A 14,536-nucleotide genomic window follows, 5' to 3' on the forward strand; every position below is an offset into this window, starting at 1 on the left:
TGTTTTACTAACTGCAGGGTGCTCAGCTTGAGCTCCGTGAATAAAATATGACTCTGATCATTAAAATGTAATAAAAGCCAGTGCTTTGAAACCTTAACCTAAACAAGCTTGCTCTCGGATCCTGGAGGCGAACTTCAGCTGATCTCTAAGCAGGGGCTCCTCTGCAGAAGGCCCAGGCCTCATACAAACCATTGGAACCTGCTAATCCGACATGTGCTGCTAAGCACACAGTCAGAGCCATTGCCACAGTAGCGATCTCCCGGTGGCTCTCAGCGCTTTGTCATTTTCAGGCCACCAGAGTCTTCCTACTCCCACTCTCCTCCCACAAAGATTAAATCAAGAGGTAAGAGTCAGGCTCAAAGGTTACATTTGTGGTTGAGTGTCCCTCACCTTGTCTCTCCAAAAATCTCCTTGCAGGAGAACAGACCAAGGAGACTTCGATCAGCTCATTCTTTAAGGGAAGTTTCAGCAAATGTTCACCAAGATTAGCCAATGGGATTGAGAGGAGAAGACCCTCAAGTAAGTAGTGTGGAAACAGCAGTCAAACTGTGCTCTTGGAATTTCTTTTTTACTGGTTCAAATGTAACCCGCACAGCAGTGGGCGGGAAATAGCCCTCAACTGCTACTCCCACCAGGATTCCCCAGAAAGGATGTTTAACTCCCAGAGTTAAACCTTAAGGCCTGTGTTTCTACGCTGGGGTGAAAAGGCCAATTTCAGCTCACACCCCAAGATGGAAGTCACTTTTTCTGCTCAAGAGAACATAGTTCAAGATTTCCCTCCTATTACCACAGAACAAACAGAAAATAGAACGGCCCAACTAGAGGGAAAAGAGATTTTATTGAAGAAAAAGGAAGTAAATAAATAAAAATTCCCATGTAATATGTAACTGATGTCAGATTTCTCTTCAGTGCTTAATTTTATACTTAAAGGGAGTTTGGGGCAGTCATGTAAAAAGAATGATAACTTCCTGGTGGGAAAAAAAAAAGGACTGAAAGTCTAAATGTAAGATCCCAAATATCCTTGTGCTGGGGAGGTGTCACTACAACAAAAAGATGTGTTTTGATTCTACTGAAACACTGATCACTGTAAGTTTTTACTCATAAGACATGGCTAGCAGCAGAGGGAAAACTAGCTCTCGTTTTTATTCTATGGAATGCCTCGACTCTCTCACTGTCTATCTCATCCCCTTTCTCTTATACTTTGCTCTCTCCCTCAGCTTTTTTTTTTTTCTATTTTCTCTTTCTCTTCTGTTTCCCTTCATATCACTTCTGTCCACTCCCACTTCTGTAATCTTCTAGAAGTATAATGATTTTTGTAGTGTTTTTCTGTAAGTCATTGGGGCTCAGTCTATTTAAGGGCCATATATGGAAGGAAATGTACACGTAAGGATGTAAAATGAAAAATAAGTCTTGTCTTCATTGTGTGCAGAAGAAGAAACATTTCAAAATGACATATTAAAATTCCCACTCTGCCGTCCTTGGATACATTGCCACAAGGCACCCTGTTCTTGACCTTCCCTAACCAACAAGCCAAGCTTGTTTCCGTAAATTACCTGACTGCTTGTTCAGCCAAAGCCATGTTTGGCCACTGGGCTGCTCCCTCCTCCTATGTCTTCCATCCACACTACCTACCCTAGTCCCAAATTTTCACAGCCTTGGACAAACCTTAGGACAGCCATATCCCTTCCAACTGATAGCGGCCTAATTCATGAAGCTGAGTCAGCAGATTTCAAGGGGCACTGCCAAGCCTAGTGGATGACATGCACAAAAACAGCAGAGATTTTCCAAATAAAGCAAAAGAGGATTGTTAGACTGCCCCACAGCACAGGTGTCCCAAGTATACCTTGCCCTCCTGGGCCTGTTTGTCTTAGATTGATTCCCTGCCCTTCCCCCACCCACTCTGCTCTGTTTCCCAGATCAGTTGGCTTCTGGCTGGGTTCAGCCATTGGGAGACACTGACTGGAGGAAGGACGAAGCCAGTGTGTCTCTCCTCTTTCCTTCCTGCTCTGGACTATTTTCCCCCTACTTTTCTGCTTTAGACAGGACTCTGAGTTGACAATCTGTTCCTCGGTTGTTTTTTCAGCCTCTTCCATCTCCAGGGAAACCAGTTCCCTGAATTAAACTCCCTCTGTTTTCTGGGCATATACCCAGAGAAAACCATAACTCAAAAAGACACACCCCAATGTTCATTGCAGCACTATTTACAATAGCCAGGACATGGAAGCAACCTAAATGCCCATGAACAGACGAATGGATAAAGAAGATGTGGTACATACATATACACTGGAATATTACTCAGCCATAAAAAAGGAACAAAATTGGGTCATTTGTAGAGATGTGGATGGACCTAGAGGCTGTCATACAGAGTGAAGTAAGTCAGAAAGAGAAAAACAAATATCATATATTAGCACATATTTGTGGAATCTAGAAAAATGGTACAGATGAACCTGTTTGCAAGGCAGAAATGGAGACACAGACATGGAGAACAAATGTATGGACACCAAGGGGGGATGGGGGAGGGTGGGATGAATTGGGAGATTGGGATTGACATATATACACTAACTAACATGTATGAAATAGATAACTAATGAGAACCTGCTGTATAGCACAGGGAACTCCACTTTGCTGTACAGTAGAAACTAACACAACATTGTAAAACAACTATACCCCAATAAAACAAAACAAAACAAAACTCCCTCCGTTTTAAATGCTCACAGTAGTTTCCATTTTTCTGGATGTACCTTGACTGATACATCTCCTTAGGAGCAACCACCTTTCTAAAAGGCAGCACTACTCCTGTCTACCCCCGCTCCTAACATCCCCACGCCACACGTGCACATGCATTTCAGCCACCACCTACACAAATGCGCACCTTCCATTCTGCCAGTCTAGTTAAATGCCTGTCACTGCAGGAACTGCAGATCTAATTTTCCTCCACTAGAGGAAATAGAAGGGACTAGCAGGTCAGGATTCAAATCACGGAATAGGAGCTGTCTCCCCAGCACCCAGCACCTGTCCCTAATCCCAGCCCAGTCATCATAAACTGAGCAGTCAAGTGACAAAAGCTTCCCTGGAGCTTCCCAGATGGATGCCAGGGAATCAGAAAACCTCATGAGATGCTACATGAAACTTCATTTGAATGCATACATATGTTGTGTTTTCCTTGGGAGACAGTCTGTTTATTTCGTTGATTTCTCAAAGGGCCCACAAGTCTAAAACTGATTAAGAAGAATGTGACTACATCAAAATTTAAAACTTTGTACATCAAAGGACACAACAGAGTGAAAAGGCAACCAACCCAATGGGAGAAGATAGTTCCAAATCATATATTTGATAAGGAGCTATGTCCAGAATATATAAAGAACTCCTATATCGGGGCTTCCCTGGTGGCGCAGTGGTTGGGAGTCCGCCTGCCGATGCAGGGGACACGGGTTCATGCCCCGGTCCGGGAGGATCCCACATGCCGCGGAGCAGCTGGGCCTGTGAGCCATGGCCGCTGAGCCTGCGCGTCCGGAGCCTGTACTCCGCAGCGGGAGAGGCCACAGCAGTGAGAGACCCGTGTACCGCAAAAAAAAAAACTACAAAAAACTCCAATAACTCAGCAACAACATCAACAACAAAACCCAATTAAAAATGGGCAAAGGGCTTGAGTAATACACTTCTCCGAAGGCCAAAAAACACATGAAAAGACTTCACTAATTATCAGGGAAAAGCAAATCAAAACCATGGGATACCATTTCACCCCCGTTAGGATGGTTACTGTAAAGAGAAAAAAAACAAACAAAAGCCAAAAAACAGAACATACCAAGTACTGGTGAGGAGGTGGAGAAATTAGAACCCTTGTGCACTGCTGGTAGGACTGTAAAATGGTGCAAACTCTATGAAAAAGTGTGCGGTGGATCCTCAAAAAATTGAAAATAGAATTACCGTATGATCCAGTAATTCCACTTTTGGGTATATACCCAAAAGAATTGAAAGCAGGGTCTCAAAGAGATATTTGTACACCCATACTCATAACAGCAGTAGTCACAATAGCAAAAAAGTGGAAGCAACCCAAGTGTCCATCAGGAGACAAATGGATAAACAAAATGTGGTACATACAAACAATGGAATACTACTCAGCCTTAAGAAAGAAGGAAATTCTGACACATGTTACAGTGGATGAGTTGTTTTGTTTTGTTTTGTTTTTGTTTTTTTGCGGTACGTGGGCCTCTCACTGTTGTGGCCTCTCCCGTTGCGGAGCACAGGCTCCGGACGCGCAGGCTCAGCGGCCATGGCTCACGGGCCCAGCTGTTCCACGGCATGTGGGATCTTCCTGGACCGGGGCACGAACCCGTGTCCCCTGCATCGGCAGGCTGACTCTCAACCACTGCACCACCAGGGAAGCCCACAGTGGGTGAGTTTTAAGGACATTAGGCTAAGTGAAATAACCAGTCCCCAAAAGACAAATACCCTATGATTCCACTTATATGAGGTACCTAGAATAGCCAGATTCATAGAGACAGAAAGTACAATGGTGGTCGCTAGAGGCTGGGAGAGGGGAGACTGGAGATTGTTGTTTAATGGATATAGATTTTCAGTTTTGCAAAATGAAAAGAGTTCTGGAGATTAATTGCACAGTAAGGTAAATGTACTTAACACTACTGAACTGAACACTTAAAAATTATTAAGATGATAAATGTTACGTGTATTTTACTGCAATTAGAAAACTTTAAAACAATTTTTTTTAAATAAAGGTGAAACCTACCGTATACTTGAGATCCTATTTTTATTGCCCAAAAGGATGGATTAAGGAAGATTGGATTCAGGTCACATTATATCTTTTTATCTCCACAACTTATATAATTTATTGAGTTGGGATATCGTTCACTTAGTTTAGAGGTGTGAAACTGACCAGAATTTCTTAGATGAAGATGACTTTGAAGATGTGGTTCAGAAACGTCGATTTTAGATTTTAATGGACATCACATGATAAATGGACTTACTGCTGTGTAGCTAATGCTGGTAGCTCTGCCCTCTGGTGAAAGAAAGCAATGTGATATGATGAGAGGAAATTTAACCTGGAGTCAGGAATTCTGGGCATGAATCTTTGTCCCATCACTGATGACCTAGGGCAAGTCAAACAGCTTCTCTGAGCCTCAGATGCTCTGTCTATAAAATGAGACAGATAATCCCTGTTTCTTATTTCCTAGTGTGTTATGAGGCTCAAATAGGAAAATAAATGCAAATACATTTAAAAACTGTAAAGTGTGATCCAGAAAAAAGGTATTTAGTCTAATTCTCACTTATGATCCTTGGTTATATTCACCTTCAATTATTGTTACATCACTTTTCCAAGTCAATCTATTATTTACTAGTTCTATTGACTTAAGCAACACAGCACACAACAAAGAATATAATACTTAATACCAGCCTTGTGAAAATTATCTTCTAATCTTTATTAATGTGCAGGCATATAACTCTATATTGGAATTAGCTGTTGTCTGCTACTTTATGTTCTGTTTTTTCCACTTAACATCATACCCCATTCTCAGGTATTAAGAGGAATTATGAAAATATCTCTGTTATGTCAAATATTAACATGCTATAGTTTGTGGCATCATTCCTCAAGAGGCCCTAGTCTTAAAATATCAGCCAATAAACAGAAGCCTTTAGAGACAAACTGATGTACAGAATATGCCCTTGCACAGAATTGCCAAACTGTAATCTGACGGAATTGGGAACAGAAGGGTTGTCAACCTTTTTGGCTGAGAGAGTTCTGAGGCAATGCCCTAAGGAAGACAGAAATGATGAGTGTGGTAAGTGACGGTCCTGGGAGAGAGAGACCTAAATTCTGCCAAGTTTTTAACCAAGAAGCAAGACGAGATTTATCACAGGTGAAAAACCAAAACCGTCCAGTAGGGAACCAAGAGCAGGGAGACGGTACATAAAGTGGTTCACAATTTCAGCAGCAGTCCGTAAAACCTGGGTTTGAGTTCTGATTCTGCCACCAACTGATGCCACTTACTTATCATTGGGAAGGATATCTAACCTCTACAAGTCTCCATTGTCCCATCTAAGAGAAGAGAGACTAGTAGTATCTAACTCATAGGATTGCTTGGAAAATTGAATGAGATAATACATATAAAGCACTTCACACATGCTCAGAAATCACAGATGTAAGATTAAATTTGGCAATGCATTTCTATATCTTAAACACTCACAATGTGAAGGCTAAATGAACTCTCTGTGGAGTGCTCAAGTCATATCAACCTTGCAGGAGTCAGATATACCCAACTGGAGGTGCCAACTCAGTCCGTTTTTAAGGATGTTAAATTTAAAAAGCAGCACTTCTGTTATTGACACATTCAGTCAGTGACAAAATGGCACCCATACCTCCTACTATAAACCCTTGACTGGGTGCAGGGTACAGTATGTACTATTTACAGATGTCTGATCATCTAGCATTAATAAAGCAGTGTGGCAGCCAACCCTACCTCAAGTCTCGGGTACTTGAAATTCATCCTTCATTAGATAGCAGTATCTGTTGGCAAAGAAAAAAGTACTGAAGTCCACTTCTCGACATTACAAATTCTGGATGCATAGAAAACATTTCTTAAGCTGCTAATGAGAAGTAGGTTTATCCAAGTATGAAAGCAAATCCTGTGATCTGAGGAAGGCAAGGGGCATGAAAGCAGCAAGCACTCCACAGAGTTACTAAATTCCAAGGGTCTGAAACTGCTCAACAAGCCACAACACCCAGCAGCTTCAAAACGTGTTTTTCTTCTTAGGATTGACCTGGGAGCAACAGTTGGCTCATTTGGCAGAAAAGCTACACTTTCCAACATGTAGAAAACAAGGAGTTGTTGTGGGGAAGGAGGCTTGTGCAATTTTCCTGTTTCCAGTATTTGACTTTTACAGGCATAACCCATGCCCCAGCAATTCCATTCCTAGGTATATGCTCAACAGACAGTCATGCATATGTGCACGTACAAAATAGCAATAGCAGCTTCGTTCATAACAGCCCCAAAGTAGAAACAACCCAAAGGTCCATAATTGAAATGGATAATTAAATTGTGGTATATTCAAATAAATGAATAATAATCAGCAAAGAAAATGAATACACTACCACTGCACGCAACAGTATGAATGAATCTCACAAGCATAACGTCAAGAAGCCAGATAGAAAACAACAATATGTGCCTTATGATTGCTGTTTTAAAAAGCTCAAAAACAGGCTGGCCTAATCTATGATGCTGAAGGTTTTGAGAGTGATCACCTTTGCGGAGGAGGAAGGGGTTAGTGAGTGGGAAAGTGTGCACTGGGGCTTCTGGGATGCTCATAATGTTTTCTTTCTTTTTTTTAAATTAATTAATTTTTAAATTAATTTTTGGCTGCGTTGGGTCTTTGTTTCTGCGCGCGGGCAAGCGGAGGCTACTCTTTGTTGCGGTGCACCGGGCTTCTCATTGCGGTGGCTTCTCTTATTGCAGAGTGCGGGCTCTAGGCACCCGGGCTTCAGTAGTTGTGGCATGTGGGCTCAGTAGTTGTGACTCACGGGCTCTAGAGAGCAGGCTCAGTAGTTGTGGTGCACGGACTTAATTGCTCCGCGGCATCTTCCCAGACCAGGGATCAAACCCGTGTCCCCTGCATTGGCAGGTGGATTCTTAACCACTGTGCCACGAGGTAAGTCCCATAAAGTTCTATTTCTTGACTTAGGAGGTAGTTAGTGAGTGTGTTAGCTTTGTACTAATTCATCCAACTGTCACTTTGATTTGTTCACTTTTCTATATGCATATGTACTTTAATTTTAAATTTTATTAAAATAGATTTTTACCAAATTGACTAATACAAAAAAATGGACAAATTGCCTTACTAGATCAGATTGATGGACAATTCAGTATAACTTCCTTATAATGAAACCAAGAGACATGCGTTAAAGTTGTTATCTGTACTGTCATCATTAAGTTAAACTTCTTTCTTTTGTCCAAATAACCTGCTCTGATGCTTTAATCTAATAATCCATTATTACCTTCTTGAAGTTGATTATTTTTATTTATTTGATTTAACAAGTTCTATATATTCATTATTGCTATGAAAAACATTGCCTTCTATGTATTAAATGATCTATTTCAAGCCTCGAGGGGTATCCCACCCATGCTAGTATGCCAAAATTTAATCAGTAAGTCCACTTTCATATTTTATAATTTTGTCAATGTGTTTGGTATACTTTCTTCATATTCATATTTCCAGGTTCAACACTTCTAAGGTCTAGTCTCTGTTGGTAGAACCTCAGATTTGGAGTTCCTTTTTAATACATGACCTTCTGGCTTCCTGAGCATTTTAGCAGCCTTCTTTGAACCTGGTCTGCGTTCATTAAGACTTTTTTTTTTTAATGTTTATTTATTTATTTTCTTATTAGTCATCCATTTTATACACATCAGTGTGTACATGTCAATCCCAATCTCCCAATTCATCCCACCACCACCCCCCACCACCACCACCGCTTTCCCCCCTTGGTGTCCATATGTTTGTTCTCTACATCTGTGTCTCAATTTCTGCCCTGCAAACCGGTTCATCTGTACCATTTTCTAGGTTCCACATCTATGCCTTAATATACGATTTTTTTTTCTCTTTCTGACTTACTTCACTCTGTATGACAGTCTCTAGATGCATCCAAGTCACTACAAATGACCCAATTTCATTCCTTTTTATGGCTGAGAAATATTCCTTTGCATATATGTACCACATCTTCTTTACCCATTCGTCTGTCAATGGGCATTTAGGTGGCTTCCATGTCCTGGCTATTGTAAATAGTGCTGCAATGAACACTGGGGTGCATGAGTCTTCTTGAATTATGGTTTTCTCTGAGTATATGCCCAGTAGTGGGATTGCTGGGTCATATGGTAATTCTATTTTTAGTTCCTTAAGGAACCTCCATACTGTTCTCCATAGTGGCTGTATCAATTTACATTCCCACCAACAGTGCAAGAGGGTCCCCCTTACTCCACACCCTCTCCATCATTTGTTGTTTGTAGATTTTCTGATGATGCCCATTCTAACTGGTGTGAACTGATACCTCATTGTAGTTTTGATTTGCATTTCTCTAATAATTAGTGATGTTGAGCAGCTTTTCATGTGCTTCTGGCCATCTGTATGTCTTCTATGGAGAAATGTCTATTTAGGTCTTCTGCCCATTTTGAATTGGGCTGTTTGTTTTTTTAATAGCGAGCTGCATGAGCTGTTTATATATTTTGGAGATTAATCCTTTCTCCATTGTTTCATTTGCAACATTTTCTCCCATTCTGAGGGTTGTCTTTTCATCTTGTTTATGGTTTCCTTTGCTGTGCAAAACCTTTTAAGTTTCATTAGGTCGCATTTATTTATTTCTGTTTTTACTTCCGTACTCTAAGAGGTGGGTCAAAAAATATCTTGCTGTGATTTATGTCAAAGAGTGTTCTGCCTATGTTTTCCTCTAAGAGTTTTATAGTGTCCGGTCTTACATTTAGGTCTCGAATCCATTTTGAGTTTATTTTTGTGTATGGTGTTAGGGAGTGTTCTAATTTCATTCTTTTCCATGTATCTGTCCAGTTTTCCCAGCACCACTTCTTGAAGAGACTGTCTTTCCTCCATTGTATATCCTTGCCTCCTTTGTCAGAGATTAGTTGACCATAGGTGCGTGGGTTTATCTCTGGGCTTTCTATCCTGTTCCATTGATCTATATTTCTGTTTTTGTGCCAGTACCATAATGTCTTGATTACTGTAGCTTTGTAGTATAGTCTGAAGTCAGGGAGTCTGATTCCTCTAGCTCCGTTTTTTTCCTTCAAGACTGCTTTGGCTATTTGGAGTCTTTTGTGTCTCCATACAAATTTTAAGATTTTTTTGTTCTAGTTCTGTAAAAAATGCCATTGGTAATTTGATAAGGATTGCATTGAATCTGTAGATTGATTTGGGTAGTACTCATTTTCACAATATTGATTCTTCCAATCCAAGAACATGGTATATCTCTCCATCTGTTGGTATCATCTTTAATTTCTTTCATCAGTGTCTTATAGTTTTCTGCATACAGGTCTTTTTTCTCCCTAGGTAGGTTTATTCCTAGGTATTTTATTCTTTTTGTTGCAGTGGTTAATGGGAGTGTTTCCTTAATTTCTCTTTCAGATTTTTCATCATTAGTGTATAGGAATGTAAGAGATTTCAGTGCATTAATTTTGTATCCTGCAACTTTACCAAATTCATTGATTAGCTCTAGTAGTTTTCTGGTGGCATCTTTAGGATTCTCTATGTGTAGTATCATGTCATCTGCAAACAGTGAAAGTTTTACTTCCTCTTTTCCAATTTGTATTCCTTTTACTTCTTTTTCTTCTCTGATTGCCGTGGCTAGGACTTCCAAAACTATGTTGAATAATAGTGGTGAGAGTGGACATCCTTGTCTTCTTCCTGATCTTAGAGGAAATGCTTTCAGTTTTTCATCATTTAGAATGGTGTTTGCTGTGGGTTTGTCATATATGGCCTTTATTATGTTGAAGTATGTTCCCTCCGTGCCCACTTTCTGGAGAGTTTTTATCTTAACTGGGTGTTAAATTTTGTCAAAAGCTTTTTCTTCATCTATTGAGATGATCCTATGGTTTTTATTCTTCAATTTGTTAATATGGTGTATCACACTGATTGATTTGCATATATTGAAGAATCCTTGCATCTTGGGGATAAATCCCACTTGATCATGGTTTATGATCCTTTAATGTGTTGTTGGATTCTGTTTGCTAGTATTTTGTTGAGGATTTTTTCATCGATGTTCATCAGTGATATTGGTCTGTAATTTTCTTTTTTTGTAGTATCTTTGTCTGGTTTTGGTATCAGGGTGATGGTGGCCTCATAGAATGAGTTTGGGAGTTTTCCTTCCTCTGCAATTTTTTGGAAGAGTTTGAGAAGGATGGGTGTTAGCTCTTCTCTAAATGTTTGATAAATTCACCCGTGAAGGCATCTGGTACTGGACTTCTGTTTGTTGGAAGATTTTTAATCACAGTTTCAATTTCTTTACTTGTGATTGGTCTGTTCATATTTCCTATTTCTTCCTGGTTCAGTCTTGGAAGGTTCTACCTTTCTAAGAATTTGTCCATTTCTTCCACATTCTCCATTTTATTGGCATAGAGTTGTTTGTAGTAGTCTCTTAGGATGCTTTGTATTTCTGCGGTGTTTGTTATAACTTCTCCTTTTCATTTCTAATTTTATTGATCTGAGTCCTCTCCCTCTTTTTCTTGATGAGTCTGGCTAATGGTTAATCAATTTTGTTTATCTTCTCAAAGAACCAGCTTTTAGTTTTATTGATCTTTGCTCTTGTTTTCTTTGTTTCTATTTCATTTATTTCTGCTCTGATCTTTATGATTTCTTTCCTTCTGCTAACTTTGGGTTTTGTTTGTTCTTCTCTCTCTAGTTCCTTTAGGTGTAAGGTTAGATTGTTTATTTGAGATTTTTCTTGTTTCTTGAGGTAGGCTTGTATAGCTATAAACTTCCCTCTTACAACTGCTTTTGCTGCATCCCATAGGTTTTGGATCATCGTGTTTTCATTGTCATTTATCTCTAGGTATTTTTTGATTTCCTCTTTGATTTCTTCAGTGATCTCTTGGTTATTTAGTAACGTATTGTTTAGCCTCCATGTGTTTGTGTTTTTTATGTTTTTTCCCTGTAATTTATTTCTAATCTCATAGCATTGTGGTCAGAAAAGATGCTTGATATGATTTCAATTTTCTAAAATGTACTGAGGCTTGATTTATGACCCAAGATGTGATCTATACTGGAGAATGTTCCGTGCGCACTTGAGAAGAAAGTGTAATCTGCTGTTTGGGGATGGGATGTCTTAAAATATCTATCAAATCTATCTGGTCTATTGTGTCATTTAAAGCTTGTGTTTCCTTAGTAATTTTCTGTTTGGATGATCTGTCCATTGGTGCAAGTGAGGTATTAAAGTGCCCCACTATTATTGTGTTACTGTCTATTTCCTCTTTTATAGCTGTTAGCAGTTGCTTTATGTATTGAGGTGCTCCTTCTATGTTGGGGGCATATATATTTATAATTGTTATATCTTTTTCTTGGATTGATCCCTTGATCATTATGTAGTGTCCTTCCTTGTCTCTTGCAACATTCTTTATTTTAAAGTCTATTTTATCTGATATGAGTATTGCTACTCCAGCTTTCTTTTGATTTCCATTTGCAAGGAATATCTTTTTCCATCCCCTCACTTTCAGTCTGTATGTGTCCGTAGTTCTGAAGTGGGTCTCTTGCAGGCAGCATATATATGTGTCTTGTTTTTGTATCCATTCAGCAAGCCTGTGTCTTTTGGTTGGAGCATTTAACCCATTCACATTTAAGGTAATTATCGATTTGTATGTTCCTATTACCATTTTCTTAATTGTTTTGGGTTTGTTTTTGCATGTCCTTTTCTTCTCTTGTGTTTTCCATTTAGAAAAGTTCCTTTAGCATTTGTTGTAGAGCTGGTTTGGTGGTGCTGAATTCTCTTAGCTTTTGCTTGTCTGTAAAGGTTTTAATTTCTCCGTGAAATGTGAATGAGATCCTTGATGGGTAGAGTAATCTTGGTTGTAGGTTCTTCCCTTTCATCACTTTAAGTATATCATTCCACTCCCTTCTGGCTTGTAGAGTTCCTGCTGAGAAATCAGCTGTTAACCTTATGGGAGTTTCCCTTGTATGTTATTTGTCGTTTTTCCCTTGCTGCTTTCAGTAATTTTTCTTTGTCTTTAATTTTTGCCAATTTGATTACTATATGTCTTGGTGTGTTTCTCCTTGGGTTTATCCTGTGTGGGACTCTCTGTGCTTCCTGGACTTGGGTGGCTATTTCCTTTCCCACGTTAGGGAAGTTTTCGGCTATAATCTCTTCAAATATTTTCTCAGGTCCTTTCTCTCTCTCTTCTCCTTCTGGGACCCCTATAATGTAAATGTTGTTGCATTTAACATCGTCCCAGAGGTCTCTTTGGCTGTCTTCATTTCTTTTCATTCTTTTTTCTTTATTGTATTCTGCAGCAGTGGATTCCACCATTCTGTCTTCCAGGTCACTTCTCCATTCTTCTGCCTCAGTTATTCTGCTATTGATTCCTTCTAGTGTATTTTACATTTCAGTTATTGTATTGTTCATCTCTGTTTGTTTGTTCTTTAATTCTTCTAGATCTTTGTTAAACATTTCTTGCATCTGCTTGATCTTTGCCTCCATTCTTTTTCCGAGGTCCTGGATCATCTTCACTATCATTATTCTGAATTCTTTTTCTGGAAGATTGCCTATCTCCATTTCATTTAGCTGTTTTTCTGGAGTTTTATCTTGTTCCTTCATCTGGTACATAGCCCTCTGCCTTTTCATCTTGTCGGTGTTTCTGTGAATGTGGTTTTTGTTCCACAGGTTGCAGGATTGTAGTTCTTCTTGCTTCTGCTGTCTGCCCTCTGGTGGATCTGTTCATTAAGTCTTTCTGAAAGTTTCAATTTGCAGTGATGCTACAGGAAGTGGGTTAGCTCTGCATTGTCTGAGCACCCTTCCTTTGCATGCGCAGCCTCCTGGGCATTTTTGGAAGCTTTCAGGAAGATGAAAATTGCCAGCCTGGCTGACCTGTATCCCAAGCTGTTAGCTCACCTTTTGTATATGTTACTGAGAAATGCATTATTTGTATTTGTCACACTGAAGGTCATCTGTCTACCTCATTGTTGGAACACTCACAGAGCCTTCCATTCGCTTTCTGAACTAAATCTACTAGAGATCCCAAGCGTTTCTTGATTCTCTTTGTAAAGTTGACAACATCAGTGTGTATTCCTGCCTTCAACACAATTATAAAACAATTAAAAATGTATGAGCTCAGCATCAACTCCTACATAACCCCACATTTAGCCTTGGTGATCTGGAGAAGTACTTATGTAATTTTTAGTTGACATTTCCTGGCATTAGTCTGGTTTTCTTATCCTTGATAACACATTTTGCAAAGACTATAATAATGTTTTTTTAAAAGGAATTTGACATGAAGTCTAATCTATAACCTTTTGAAAAGTCATATATGCAGTAGTTGACACTTATCTGAATAATGACAACAGCAACAACTAACATTGGGATCTTACCATGTACTGAGGACCCTGATCAATGATTACATGCTTTTATCTCTTTTAATCCCTTCAGATATCCTGGGAGGTGAGTACTGTCACCATTCCAAGTTTAACAACCAGGCTGAGAAACCTGTCTCTCACTGGTAGAACCTAGCTGTGAATTCAGGTGTGCTTGATGCTGTCTACACTGCTGGCACATCACTGCTGCCCCTTCAGCATATGTAACTTCCTTAAATAATCTAACTAGATACATGACACTGTGTGAAATATTATGAATCTTAATTATCCTATATTAAAATGAAAACACCACAATGCGCTTCAAAGTGAAATTTAAGTTATTTTTGGATTAGGAATGCTCTTAAGTTATCCACCGCCATTAGCATTGGTAATCAAGGTTTGAAAGCAAACAGTAACAATTTAAAGAGTGGTTGAAAAAAATACTTGGCTCAAAGTTTTGGTGCAAAGA

The 14,536-nt window shown here is 39.4% G+C and overlaps 1 long non-coding RNA gene across 1 annotated transcript in view; it reads left to right on the forward strand.

Annotated features, from left to right (window-relative positions):
• Positions 1–428: 428 nt before the first annotated feature.
• Positions 429–14,536, forward strand: part of LOC309824887 — a 203,188-nt gene continuing 189,080 nt past the window's right edge. Inside the window, exon 1 of the long non-coding RNA XR_014296984.1 lies at positions 429–519. This is a non-coding gene — a long non-coding RNA (uncharacterized lncRNA). The remainder of the gene's footprint in view (positions 520–14,536) is intronic.

This window comes from Grampus griseus (genome assembly GCF_964374135.1).
Source record: "Grampus griseus genome assembly, chromosome: 7".
NCBI classification, from domain to species: domain Eukaryota; kingdom Metazoa; phylum Chordata; class Mammalia; order Artiodactyla; family Delphinidae; genus Grampus; species Grampus griseus.